This window comes from Nycticebus coucang, chromosome 20 (genome assembly GCF_027406575.1).
Source record: "Nycticebus coucang isolate mNycCou1 chromosome 20, mNycCou1.pri, whole genome shotgun sequence".
Taxonomy (NCBI): domain Eukaryota; kingdom Metazoa; phylum Chordata; class Mammalia; order Primates; family Lorisidae; genus Nycticebus; species Nycticebus coucang.
Window position 1 is genome coordinate 65,812,385 of NC_069799.1, and position 12,335 is coordinate 65,824,719.

General features: G+C 44.7%; 1 protein-coding gene across 3 annotated transcripts in view; it reads right to left on the minus strand.

Moving 5' to 3' along the window:
• AKR1E2 (aldo-keto reductase family 1 member E2) overlaps positions 1 to 12,335 on the minus strand; it is a 34,227-nt gene that overhangs the window by 2,028 nt on the left and 19,864 nt on the right. Inside the window, exon 12 of one of the 3 annotated variants that reach the window (XM_053572859.1) lies at positions 5,260 to 5,350. The exons of the other annotated variants lie outside the window; for them this stretch is intronic. The gene's annotated coding sequence lies outside the window, so the exon portion shown is untranslated. The remainder of the gene's footprint in view (positions 1 to 5,259; positions 5,351 to 12,335) is intronic. 3 annotated transcript variants of the gene reach the window in all.

Genomic DNA, 12,335 nt, shown 5'->3' on the forward strand with positions numbered 1-12,335 from the left:
CCAACCTACTGCAGCTTTGGCACTTGCTTTTCTGTTTTCCTCCTGTCTCACTGAGGTTGAAGCGTTGGCGTCTCTGAAGTGATCACAGGGGATGTGAATATCAAAAACTGTAAACCTTAGTGTTTGCAAAGTTGAGCTTTTCACCTCTCTGTAGTTCTTATCCCCCTGCTCCTTTTATTCTGTGAATTTTCCATACTATATAATTTTATTAGAACTTATAAATGGATTTAAAATTTAATCAATACATAATACCCCAAATCTCCAAATTTTAATAAAGAACACTCATACCAAGAACATATAAGTTCTCCAATTGAATGGAAAAAGATAAACAAAAGATGCCTACACCGAGATGATCAAGATGTTACTATCTGACTAGGTTTTTAAAGCAATCATCATAAAAAACGTTTCAACAAGCAATTATAAACAATTTCAACAAATAAAAACTAGAAAGTTTCAATAAAGAGTCTCAGCAAGTAACTATAAAACATAAAGGATAACCAAATGGAGGGCGGTGCCTGTGGCTCAAAGGAGTAGGGCACTGGCCCTATATGCCAGAGGTGGTGGATTCAAACCCAGCCCAGCCAAAAAATGCAAAGAAAAAAGAATAACCAAATGGAAACTTTAGAACAGAAAAATACAATAATCCAAATAAAAATTCAGTGAATCTCATCAATAGCATAATGTAAGCGTTACAGGAAGTCATCAATGAACTGGAAGATCAAACAATATAAATCACCCAGTAGGACCAACAGAGAAAAAGTAGTCAGTAGAAAGGAACAGAGCCTCCAGGACCCGGGGAAGGGACTGTAACAAAAGGCCCAACCTGATTTGTCATAAAATCCTCTGGGTCCCAGGTGGGGCTGGGTAACGTGGCATAGTATCAGGTGTCTGTCCCCACAGCTGTCACAAGTTAGTCAAACTTCAGCAATTCTCTTGTTCTGAATAGTCTCTAGTTGACTGCATTCTCCTTCCATTGACAAGAGATATTCTTGTTATACTGATATTTTGTAAGAATTAACTGCATGATAGTTGTGCAGAATTTCCTTCGCTGTGATCCATCTCAGCGCAGGGAGGAGCCCTTGTCAGGCTCTGCAGCTCTCAGAGCCTTCCCCACTTCCCTTTGCAGATGTGACTTTTTTTTTTTTTTTTTTTTTTGCAGTTTTTGGCCGGGGTCAGGTTTGAACCTGCCACCTCCGGTATATGGGGCTGGTACCCTACTCCTTTGAGCCACAGGCGCTGCCCTGCAGATGTGACTTTTCTATCCAAGAAACTTCTGTTCTCACATCTCCTTCTAGACTTAACTATACCTCCTTTTTGTAATATCAGGCCTAGATGTAAATCAAGCATATAGTGATTTACTAGCCCTGTCTCAGGACAACGATTCTCCAGTGATTTCCCAGGTAAATTAATGCTGGTCATCTACAGATTTGTTTTGTAGGTTTAAACGAGCTCTTCTGATTTTGTCATCAAATACTCTTCAGCACTGCCAAGGAGTATCTGGTTTCCCGCAGGTGCCATAGGGAAGTGGGCTTTGTGCTGGCAGGTTTAGGCACTGCCACTGAACCACGTTAGCCCTGGAGGGAAATGGGTGCTATTCTCTCCAGAATCAACACCAAAAGTCTTATTCATTCTCTCTTATTTGTATAGTTTAAGAAAAAGATGAATTCCCAGATAGTGTGGAACTAGCTGCTCCACAAAGGCATGGGAAAAAACCATAAACACTGAAATAAAACTGCTAACACATGCCATTAAACAAAAGAAAACAAACAAAACCTTAATGCAAGTATCACAAGCTAACAGTTCACAAGGCAGGAGTGTAAACAATACCGCCAGGCCTATTTTGAATCACAGGTGATGCTGCAGACGCCCTCCTCTCAGCAGAGGAGTGTACTACAGTGCCTGAGCGGGCAGGAAAGGCAGAGCCCAGGGCGCTGGTCCCGCGTTGTGCGTGTGGCAGCCCATCTGCTTCTGCGTGCCAGGTGCTACGTGGTGAACCCACACCCAGCACCTGTGGGCCCGTGCTGATGGAAGAGTGAGCCTACCATTTCCATCAGCAGACGGCTGGAGGGGGTGCAATGATTAGGAGCTCAGCTTCTGCAACCAGATTTCCTGGGTCCCATCCCCTACATTGCTTACTGGTTGTGTATTTTGGGGCAACTCATTGAACCTCTCCATCCCTTGGTCTCTTCATCTGCAAAACGGAAATGTTGGGGCTCAGAAAGTGGTACTTCAAACTGAAGCCCACAGAAGCCAGAGTTTTTTTTTTTTTTTTTTTTTTTTGTAGAGACAGAGTCTCACTGTACCACCCTTGGGTAGAGTGCCGTGGCGTCACACGGCTCGCAGCAACCTCTAACTCCTGGGCTTAAGCGATTCTCTTGCCTCAGCCTCCCGAGCAGCTGGGACTACAGGCGCCCGCCACAACGCCCAGCTATTTTTTGTTGCAGTTTGGCCGGGGCTGGGCTTGAACCCGCCACCCTCGGCATATGGGGCCGGCGCCCTACTCACTGAGCCACAGGTGCCGCCCAGAAGCCAGAGTTTTTCTCTGACCTTGCCTTGCCCTCTTGTCTCTCAGTTTTATTCTCCTCTGAGGCAGAAACTAGAATCCCTCTTCTCCAAGGCAGGTATAGAAACCAGAACTCCTTTTGTTAAAAGTCAGCCATAAAACCTAAAAATATTCCATATAAAAACTGGCCATAAAGAAATTCTCTGAGTCTCGGTGTTTGACTGCAGGTCATGAGACCTTCATTCAGAGGGCCCTGCCCACACCCACAGGGAAGGACGCTGCTCAGAGAAGCCAAGAAGGGTCCAGACGGACACACAAGCCTTGCTGGTTTCCCAGGTCAGCCTGTCAGCATCAGACCACATCCTCTGGTCCAGTCATATTTCTACACAGCTGTAGATAGAGGATAGAGGGCCTAAGCATGAACATGGACAAGTCCCTGTGCCTTTGAGTCTTCATGCTGAAGGCTCCCATGTGCACGTATTAAACAAATGTTTCCCCTTTTTCTGATTAATCTGCCTTTTGTGAGTTGATTTTTCAGTGAAACTTCAGAGGGCCAAGGGTAATGATTCCTACCTTTCTGTGAAGACTGAATTAATGTGATAGCATGTAGCCACCTATGTAACAGGATATGTAGCAACCTATGTAACAACATATGTAGTGATCTATGTAACAACCTATGCAGCAAGATGTGTAGGAACAGGGACGACAGCCTTGCAGAGACAAAGTGGCAGTTTTCTGAAACACATAAGCAATCTCTACATGTTATGGACAGACATTGGCAATTGGAAATTGATCAGCTGTGGAATTCCAGTGTGGGTATTGGGCTTGGGGGAGGGGAGCTTGTTCTTAGTAAATAGCGGCTGCCGAGGTTGCTTGGGGCCTTCCCCCCCACCCCCCCGACAGGCGTGAGGAGGCCCACCTCCTACAGGCTTTGAGCTTACAATCCATTGCCTGGCCTGCTTCCTTGGTGACGGCACTGACATCTGGTGTAGTCGGCAGGATAGTGGACATGGACCGAGGGGGAATATCACTCTGAATAAGTGTAACCTTTGACAATATGGCAGGAGGGAGTTACGGGGAGGGAAAAGGTACTTTCCATCCAGATTGGCCAAGGGACAATGTAGCCTTGGGCCACCATGGGTACTAACCAAGGGGGCAATGTCACTTAAAGTGAGTAAGACCCTTGGAAAACCATAGGTTTCCTGAAATAGGTAACCTACCAAAGGACAGGATCACTCGGAGTGAGTGACACCTGCAAATCATAGGCACCTACCAAAGGGATAATAAGACCTTTGGCAAAATAATAAGCAAATCCCCCTCAGTCCTACCAAGGGGAACGGCAATTGTAGTGGGAGAGAGCTTTTTAAATAGCAAAACAATTTACAGGAAAGCAATTGGTGGCTTTTGGTCATAACAGTTTCACACTGATAAAGACGGGGATGAGGTGGTGCAGTAGCTTCAATCAGAACAGGATGGGGAGGAACCTGAGTCTTTGGGCTCTGTGTCCTCCCATCCATTGCCACCTTTGCGCCTCAATAAATCTAAGCTAAATCAAACCCTGAAAGTCAGGATTAAGTGGTTAGAAGACCAGTTGAATGATCTCACAGTTAAGACTACTCATATAAAACTTCTAGCACTGCCTTCAGCACCCCCTTATGAAGATAGCTCTCCCACCACTCCAGTTATGAAGGCACTATTAGAGGGTCACCAAACAGGAGCCTTTACTTTAGAAAATACGTTGGGGCTCCTTCCTGTTACAGTTACTGACATCCGTCCTAATTCGCAATATCCTCGAGGGGGCCAACACTTTAGTCATCATGTTTATTTTCATGATTCTAAAAGATCTAAAACAGGCTGTAACACAGTACGGAAGGCAGTCCCTGTTTTCTAGAGGCTTATGATGGACTTGTGCAAGAGTAGCGTCTTATTCCATATGGTTGGGATACGCTGGCCAGAACTGTTCTCGAATCTGGTCAATATTTACAATGTAAAACTTAGTGGAAGGAGGAAGCAGACTTGGTAAGTCACCAGAACCAGCAGAGGAATGTTCCCCTAACTTCAGAACAGCTCACTGGCTCTGGTCAGTGGATGGGCATTCTGAAACAACTTTAGTATGATGATATAGCTATAATACACACAAAGCTGTGCTGTCTTAGAGCCTGGGAAAAGGTTCAGGCAGCTGGAGATGTCTTTAAATCTTTTATTAAAGTAACGCAGTATGCAAATGAATCTTACACTGACTTTTAAGCTTGATTAAAAACGTCAGTAGATGACGGAACCTAGAGATATGCTTTTTCAAACCCTAGAGATATGCTAGTAAGGTTTGAAATGCTAATTTGAAAATGCTAACTCTGAGTGTCAAAAGGAGCACAAAATGCTCCTCTAGAGGTATATATACAAACATGCTCTGATGTGGGAACCGAAACCTATAAGGCTAATCTTGCTGCCGCCATAAAAGATGGGTTCAAATCAAATTTTGTCACATGCCATAACTGTGGGAAGCCAGTCCATATGAAAAAAGAGTGTTGGAAAAGGAATAGCAATCAGAATACCAATGGGAAGGGCAATTTCAATAATCAAAAAAGACAAGGCAAATGCAACCCCCAGGGGTATGCCCCAGGTGTGAAAAAGGGTTCCACTGGGCTAATGAATACTGTTCCCAATTCAATAAAAATGGAACACCTTTACAGCAGGGAAACTCAGTCGGGCCCAACCCGGGGCCCACAGACAAAAAGTATGGGGATTTACCGACTCACCAGCAACCTCAGCCCAGCCAATCCCTTTCAGACGTCACCCCAGGTAGTGCTGCTTTAGATTTTCCAGCATGTGATAATGTTCTTTTACTTCCTAACATGGGAGTAAAGCAATTAAGAACAGAAATATGCAGTCCTATTCCCCCAGACTCTGTTGGGATATTGCTGGGAAAAACTGTTTCATCATCTCATGGGGTGCTAGACCACACAAGTGTTGTCAATAGTGGCTTCATAGGGGAAATAGAAATCCTGATCTCAGTAAACCAACCCACTAAAATTTTAGCCGGACAAAAAAATTGCCCAATTGCTGCTTCTGCCTTGCATTAAACTAACTGATAATAAATGTACCAATGATCCTGGCAGTACAAACAGTATTTTTTGGCAAACATCTACTGGTAAGAACACTCGCCCTGAAAGATAAACTCTTTAGTGGCCTGTTAGGTACTGGCACAGATGTTTCTGGTATGGCTTTAAATCAGTGGACTAAGGGATGGCCTAAAGAAATAGTTGATGTTACTTTTATGGGTATAGAAACTTTAAATTCAGTTTTTCAAAGTACATTGCCTTTAACTTGTTTAGGACTGGATAATCAACATGCTCAAATTCAGCCATACATAGCTGATATAGCCATCAACCTGTGGGGGCGTGACTTATTCCAACAGTGGAAAGCTATGGTCACTATACCCTCCTCTTCTGCAAATTCTTTTCAGATGTCAAATTTAGCCTAGAGGCCACTGCCCCCAAATACGCTCTCAGGTTATCTTGGAAGAGGGATAATCCAGTGTGTGTGGAGCAGTGGCTGTTAACAAAAGAAAAAGTGGATGCTTTATAATTTTTAATTCAGGAACAGTTAGAACAAGAACACACTGAGCCCTCCACTAGTCCCTGGAACTCTCCCATCTTTACTATTAAAAAAAAAAAGAAATCAGGCTGGTGCCTTTTTTTTTTTTTTGGTAGAGACAGAGTCTCACTTTATGGCCCTCGGTAGAGTGCCGTGGCCTCACAGTGCCTGCACCAGCCCTACCTATTATCCCATGGGGATAATAGTTTCATTGACTTTGTGGAGATTGGTGAGCATTCTCCATTTGCCTGATTTCTTTTTTTTTAATAGTAAAGATGGGAGAGTTCCAGGGACTAGTGGAGGGCTCAGTGTGTTCTTGTTCTAACTGTTCCTGAATTAAAAATTATAAAGCATCCACTGGCCTTCTTTGCCTTCTATGATTCCTTCTAATTGGTATTTGTATATAATTGATTTAAAAGACTGCTTTTTCGGGCGGCTCCTGTGGCTCAGTCGGTAAGGCGCCGGCCCCATATACCGAGGGTGGAGGGTTCAAACCCAGCCCCGGCCAAACTGCAACCAAAAAAATAGCCGGGCGTTGTGGCGGGCACCTGTAGTCCCAGCTGCTTGGGAGGCTGAGGCAAAAGAATCGCTTGGGCCCAGGAGTTGGAGGTTGCTGTGAGCTGTGTGAGGCCACGGCACTCTACCCAAGGGCAATAAAGTGAGACTCTGTCTCTACAAAAAGATTGCTTTTTCGGGTGGCGCCTGTGGCTCAAAGGGGTAGGGTGCTGGCCCCATATGCCAGAGGTGGCGGGTTCAAACCCAGCCCTGGCCAAAACTGCAAAAAAAAAAAAAAAAAAAGATTGCTTTTTCACTATATATTTACATCCTGAGGATCGACCCCATTTTGCCTTTTATGTCCCTTCCTAAAATCAGCAGAGACCCTACGAACACTTTCAGTGGAAGGTTCTGCCACAGGGTATGTTGAATAGCCCCACATTGTGTCAGCATTTTGTGGATCAACCATCGCAGCCCCTTAGAAAGAAACATCCTACAGCCTGTGTCATTCATTACGCGGATGGTGTCTTGCTTGCCCACCAAAACTTGGCCATTTTACAAGACATGTTTAAACGAGCCGTATTTGCCTTAAAATCTTATAGCCTTCACATTACACCTGAAAAAAATTCAAATTACATCCCCCTATATTTATCTAGGATACAAATTAACTCAAACTAAAATTCTCCTGCAATGTGTTAATTTTTGGTTAGATTCTTATCTACTTTGAATGACTTTCAAAAATTGTTGGTCCATATTAATTGGTTACATCCTACGTTAGGAATACCAACTTATGATTTAACTAATCTCTTTAAAATTTTGGAGGGACCTTCAGACTTGAACAGTCCTCGCTCACTCATCCCTGAGGCAAAAGAAGAATTGCAATTAATTGAAAAGGTGTTTGCCTCAAAAGAATTAGATCGCATTGACATTAGGTTTCCAATTTGACTGATAGTTATAGCCACTTCTCACTCCCCAACTGGAGTTATTTATTAAGAAGATATCCTTCTAGACTGGCTATTACTCTCTGATAAAACCACACAAAAATTGCAACAGTATTTAGACAAAATTTGCGAACTAATTGCGAAAGGCAGAAACAGAATTTGTCAACTCAGGCTATGATCCGTGTTCTATAGTTGTTCCTTTTACAGAAAGACAAATTCAACTTAATTTTCAATTATCAATGCCTTGGCACATCACTCTTGTCTCTTATATGGACCTGATTACCAATGAATGCCCTCATGATAAAAGATTTAAATTCCTAAAGCTTAAGTAATTTTCTATCCTTCTAGAATATTAAAATTTCTCATGGTATCCCTTACAATTCTCAAAGCCAAGCCATTATCGAATGCCACCACAAAACATTAAAAGATAAGATAGTTAAACAAAAAGAGGCATACTCCCCTTGAATAATAGCCTTAGATATATCCTCACTAGAATCCTGTTCACCCTTAATTTCTTGAATTTCAACAATGATGGAAACACAGCTGCTGAACATCACTGGACATCTCTCACCCATCTGCTACTTTCCCAAGTGCAGCGACCTATTTTCTTTTTTTTTTTTTGTGGTTTTTGGCCGGGGCTGAGCTTGAACCCGCCACCTCCGGCATATGGGACCAGCGCCCTACCCCTTTGAGCCACAGGCGCTGCCCATCAGCAACCTATTTTCTATAAGAAACATGATATGTCTGAATGGAAACCTGGGTATGTGCTTCTTGGAGTCGAGGGTTTGCTCATACCATTACAGAACAACAAGAAAAGCAGTGGCTGCCTGCTCACTGGATTAACCTCAACATGAACAGGAGACCTCACCGACACTTTGACAAATCCATCCTCAGTAACTCCTTCTATAGATACAAGGTTCCCTCATTTGAGCCTGAACAAGGAATCTCAATCTTTTAGGCCAGAAATTCATGAAAACATTCTACTCCGAACTTTCTACCCGATTTTCATCCGATCACCCTCCTCTGAGAAACCTCTAGCTGCATCCCATATCCCTGTCCATCCTCAGCAGGAAGCAGGAGCGGTCAGCGCCCTTTTTCCCATCAGCAGTTAGAGCTTCTGAGAGGAAGGATCAATATAGGGTTCCATCGCTTAAAAAAACCTCCCAACCCCTAAGCCCCAGTGAGCTCAGTCCATACCCTTTAAGCTCTAAGAAGGTTCTGAACAAAGCGGTTGGCTTTGGTAATGGAAATTTGAAGACATAGCAAAGTCCTTGTATCAGCAAAGGTGAGGGAATCTTTATTTATTGGCTATAGATCCTTAATCCTTCCCTTACTGCTCCTTTAGACCGACACTTCCCACCTGACATTCCAGTCTGCACTGTGCCCACTGCTGCTTATTTAACGGGTGCAACGGATAATGTGCAGAAGGGGAAACTGTGCATTGATTAATCCTTCCTATGCAAGTGTCAGAAACCCTATGGGTCAGCCCAAAAATAGTTAAGTGATGAAATATGTAAAATTAGTATTACCCTTATTAGTTTAGAAGAATACAACATAACACAAATCCCTTTCCTTTGGTGAAGGTCCTCACTGACTCCTCTGATGTAGTTTTGTTAATTATTATGTGTTTTTCTTTTCTCCACCTAGCTAGAAGGAGCACTATTGGACAAGAAGAGCAAATGAAATAAACACCTATAGGTTTTTTCCTCCACCCTGCACAGGAATGTCTTAAACAAAAAAAGAGGATATGTAGCCACCTATGTAACAGGACATGTAGCAAACTATGTAATAGGATATGTAGCCACCTGTGTAATAAGATATGTAGTGATCTATGTAACAAGACGTGTAGGGACCGGGACAGCAGCCTTGCAGAGACAAAGTGGCGATTGGCCAGGACAGCAGGCTTGCAGAGACAAAGTAGATGTTTTTTGAAACATAAAAACAATAAGGGCAGCGCCCATATACCGAGAGTGGTGGGTTCAAACCCAGTCCCGGCCAAACTGCAACCCAAAAAAAAAAAAAATAGCCGGGTGTTGTGGCGGGCGCCTGTAGTCCCAGCTACTCGGGAGGCTGAGGCAAGAGAATCGCTTGGGCCCAGGAGTTGGAGGTTGCTGTGAGCTGTGTGAGGCCATGGCACTCTACCCAGGGCCATAAAGTGAGACCCTGTCTCTACAAAAAAAAAAAAAAAAACAAAAAAAAAATCACTAGATGTTAACTAACTAACAGACTGTGGCAGTTGGAAATTGATCAGCTGTGGAATTCCGGTGTGGGGGTCAGGCTCGGGGAGCTTGTTTTCAATAAATAGCAGCAGCCGTGGAGGTTGCTTGGGGCCTTTCGTCCAACATGCGTGAGGCGGCCTACCTCTGGCAAGCTTCGAGCTTACCATCCATTGTCTGGCCTGCTTCCTTGGTGATGGCACTGACAATAGCGTACACACACAGACATGTGTCTGGCACACAAAAAATATGCAAGTATTAGTGAACATTGATGAGGGACTGGTATTGGCACGTGGATGGGATTCAAAGTGGCAGGGGCCATACGTGGCAGAAAAGAACCTTGAAAGCTATTGTTTTCCGTGTTCTTCTTGTGTTCAAAGCCCCAAGAGACCAGTTGGTGGAGTGTGGCTTTCAGGTCCGTGTTACATGCTAATGGAGTTACACCACCAGCACTCTGTCGGCTACAGCTCTCAGACTGAATCTGAATGGAAGTCAGAAAATATAATGTTGTAAAACTGCTTGGATGGTCTACTTACCCAGAACAGGGGTAAGTAAAAGAACCTGGTCTTGTGAGAACACATGGCCCAACAGTGAGGACAACATGCCACAGATAGAGACCAAGTCTGGACCAATGTCATTACGAGAATGTCAAATGAGAAAGGGCCATGACCAGTGTAGAGCCCAGCACAGCACACAGTGCAGCGTTACACCTGCACGCTCCTGGTTGCACGCGAGACTCTAAGGACAAGGCCAAGTTGCCCTCACACTTGCAGCTATGCATAATGGTAAGGAAAGGACAGTGAGGATGAGAGATGAGCCAGGAGCATCGCTATAGACACGTGAAGCATAAGGCATGTATTAGACACCTACGTGGGGAAGGGGAGACAAGAGAGGGGAGAAGGAGGTGGACAAATATATATGTAATTTTATCATTGCTCAAAGCTTGGAACTAATAAACGGTGTATAAAACAGATTCCAAAGTTGTGCACTGTGTCACCCTGGAGTACCACAGTGAACTCACAGGAATGCCATGGGCCTGTTACCAGAGAGGACACACACATGGCTAGTAAGCACATGAAAGGTGATCCACATCATTCCTTCTCAAGCACAGCTGTGAGGACAGACAGACACCTATCAAAGCAGAAACAGGCCTCCATATGCACATCTGCACCCCAATTTCCAGCGTGCATGGAATGGAAACCTGAGTGCTCTGAAAAACAGATGCTGCAGCTAACCACAAAAACTGCCACTGGACCAGCAACCCCCCATCCCCTTGAACAAACAATGCCTGACTCTGTTTCCTGATTTTTATGCCTTTGGTTGCCACTTATCCTTGGATTTTTCCATTCAAATGTAAAGAGAAAGAGCCCATGAAGCATCGATGGGGCCTAAAACAGTCTCCCCTGGAAGCTGCTTGACACCATGGGTCCCTTAAAGAGCACACAGTGACACCTTTCTCTTGTGTAGCCTGCTGTGCACTCCCCGGTGTGGGGAAGAACTTCTGTGTGCAGAAAAGCAGAGATGCCACGGAAGGGAAGAAGGGGCTCTGTGAGCCCCACTCTTACAACAGAAATACAAGGTGTGCAGAGCTGTCAGCTACTACCTGAAAAGCGGTTTAGGGAGCACAGGTCAACAGCGCAGTCGCATACACTCTGTGGGACTTCACAGGCTTTATACCTTCCCGGCGTTTTCTTATTTTTGCTATCTAACATTTCATTCTTTATAGCAGTTTTACAAAGTGTAAGAAACTCTAAAACCAAACAGGCAGTGCAAACACTGCCATCTCCTGCCAGAACTGCAAATAAACTTGAATGTTAATGTTCCTCAAATGCCATCTGGTGGCAGGCTTAATTGACAGTTTTCAGGTGGTCCTGGGAAGTAAACCCATAAAGTGCAAACTACTGTAGCCCGTCCTCAGGATTCAGCTGCCCGGTCTGCAGGGGATGCCAGAACTTACCCCCACCTAACTGTAGCTTCGTACCTGCTCACCAACCTCCCCTCCCCAGCCCAGCATCAGGTAAGCACTGTCCTGCACTCTACTTCTGGTTTAGGTGTAAGTGACAAGTGACGTCTACAAAAGAGGACAGCTAGATTTCTGGCTCTGGGAGATAAAGAAAATAAAACACACACACACACACACACACACACACACGCGCGCGCGCGCACAGGAGTACACAGAGTGCCAGACGCACTGCACCACTTCATCCCAACGCCCCTAGGTAGGCAGTGGTGACAAATGTGAGGCTTAAGAGACTACACAAAGTCACACAGCTAATGAATGACGGAATCAGAAACGTGGAACTTCAGGTCATAAGGATGCAGCTGAGGGCGTGTCAGAAACTGCCTGGTGACATGGGAGTGGCAGGAGATCCCCTGAGTAGCCTCCCTTTTCCAGCCCTTTATCAACAGCCTTATTAAACCTCCCCTTGCGGAACGGCCAGACTACAGCACCCCATCCTCAAGTCTACCCCACTGTAACGAGCCTCACTCACAGTTCTCTCCTCAACAACAAACTTCTTTGCATTTGGTGTTTTGCGTTTTTTTTTGCTGGGGCTGGGTTTGAACCCGCCACCTCCGGCATATGGG